Here is a 2,238-nt window from a genome sequence, read left to right on the forward strand (position 1 = left end):
CACCTCATTTCAAAGATCAAACCCTCTCTTCTTTTGACAGTCTTAGCCCTGCAAATGTAAGGCTGCCCGGGGGGGGGGGGGGTTGCGCAGCGGCCCGCCCCTTCGAGGGCGGCCGCCTTAGTGCCACAGGAAGGCACAGGGGGTGGGAGGTCGAGTCCCTGGGCTTGACCGAGGGAGACCCCACTAGCTAGCTGCTTCCGGCGAGGGCGGGGGAGGAGACAGGGGTACATATACTGTCTCCGCCCCCTCCTCGTCCTCTTGTCCTCTCGTTCGCCTTGGCGCCGGTCGTTCCCCTGGGTCTCGCGGCGGGTCTATCCTTGTGATCCCGGTTATCCCGGTAAGTGTTGGTGGTTGATTGGGAGCGAGAGTCTCTGTGGAGCGGCGGGTGATCTTGGTGCCAGTGCGTGGCCGGGAGGGCCCGGATCGGTGCTTTCAGTAAGGCATTCGTGGCTGCGGGGCTGTAGCTCAAGGTTAGAACGCATGCGGTGCATGCCTGTGGCCCCAGGTTCGATTCTCCGGTAGCTCCGCTTCGGTCACAGTGCTGCCGACCTCGGAGCAGGGGACCAGGGTGGGAGAGTCGGAATTGTCTTTTTGAGAGCACGGTTGTCATTATGCCAGGGGGTGTAGCCCAGTGGTAGAGCGCAGGGATTGCGTGGAGGAGGCCCCGGGAGGGCTGGATTTAGGACGGTGCGACCGTGGTGCTAGCTTCGTGGGGGCGCCGGGTTTGGGAGTTTATTAGGCTTTTGAAGCACCGGATGCTGCGTTTCTTTTTGCGGCTATTACCAGATCTCACATGTGGGTCAAGTTACTCGTGTGATTAATTTCCTCCTGGTGAGAGATCAGCATTTTGTAGAGTTGAGGTTTAGACTAACGGGAAGTTAGTGCAGAGGGTCGCTGTTCCTGCTGCTAAGAACGTGTGCCAAGTAGATTACAGAGTGCGTTTGATGTAAATAGGTCAGCAGGTTACTGTTTTCAAAGGAGGCACCCCTTGTTACTCACAAGTTATAACTTAAAGTACGTTATTCAACCGTGAACTATAAACGTTCATCCTATAACTGCATACACACCGCCAAGCATACATTAATAGAACATTGTTTACTTTTGCAAAAAAGGGTTAATTTTGGGAGGCGGGAGCTTGCATAGCGCGCGTTTGACCCGAATCGGGCAGCATAGCGCTTTCTTGCACCAGTTGCCTCACATGCTGGCATGTACGCATAGTGTTGGATGAAAGGAGAGAAGGTAAGCACTCCCCTAGAGAAGGATGGAAGGGGTGTCCTAGTGGCCTTTACAACACATACACGGTTAAGGCACCGTTACTTACTTACTGGCGTCTAACCATGTTTTTACGCAGCAGGCATGATGCGCGTTTTAGTAATACAGTGCAGCAACGCATGATTAAGAAGGGAAGTTAGCGCAATTGGTTTGTCGAGGAGAGGATGTGGACGGTCGGCTACGCTGCGGCGAGGTCGCGTACACGTGAGAAGTCCCTGGGTGTGGAATGCGGGTGGCTTTGATCTGGGGAGTCCAGGTTCGGGCCTCAGCATGGGCATTGTAGGGAGAGGCGGTGTGGCCTCAGGCACGTGTGCGCTGTCGCAGGCTGGTCTTTGTTTTCCCCGCGCGTGAATGTGGATGTAAGGCGGTGCCATGTGGGGCGCCCCTTTACCGTGGGGCCAAGTTCTCGCTATATATATATATATACATGTGCACACCGGAGCAGAGTATCAGCCATGGGAGGTGAGGGGCATTTGTCTGATAGTGCTATGTGGGCACGGTGTCATGTATGGCAGAGTATGCACTATGTAGGCTTGCGTCATTTTGGTGTGTCCCCTTGCGGCGGAGCGGGTGCTATGTGTAGCGCGCGGATGCCGATTGGACTTGGGCGGGCTAGCGCGATGTCATAATAACCTCAAGGGAGGAAAGGCCAAGAGTGTGGGCGCTCTTTGCCTGGTTGGTTCCGGCTCAAGTTCGCGCTGTATAGGCCCCGGATTGGGATATTGCAGTTTTGGGTGTTTCTGGGATCGCTTGATTGGACCCCGGCCGAGCCTCCTTGTTGGGTTTTAGTATGTAGTTACGGGCCCGTGTTCGGCGCTCCAGTGCCTTCGGGTCGAGCCTCGCTTTTTGTCTGAGATGTGCAAAAAAAAAAAAAAAAATTCATATAGGACAGGCAACGTAGGACTGTATGAAGTAATACTGGTTTCTTCAAGAAAGTGGTCTTTAGTGTGGTAATAGGACCGGCCC

General features: G+C 54.6%; 1 non-coding gene across 1 annotated transcript; it reads left to right on the forward strand.

Annotated features, from left to right (window-relative positions):
- The first annotated feature begins 1,217 nt into the window (after positions 1 to 1,217).
- LOC146810003 (U6atac minor spliceosomal RNA) lies at positions 1,218 to 1,347 on the forward strand. Its single transcript, XR_014967111.1, has one exon. It is a non-coding gene; the product is annotated as a U6atac minor spliceosomal RNA (small nuclear RNA).
- The last annotated feature ends 891 nt before the right edge of the window (positions 1,348 to 2,238 follow it).

The sequence above is a fragment of the Triturus cristatus genome, chromosome 7, assembly GCF_964204655.1.
Source record: "Triturus cristatus chromosome 7, aTriCri1.1, whole genome shotgun sequence".
Taxonomy (NCBI): domain Eukaryota; kingdom Metazoa; phylum Chordata; class Amphibia; order Caudata; family Salamandridae; genus Triturus; species Triturus cristatus.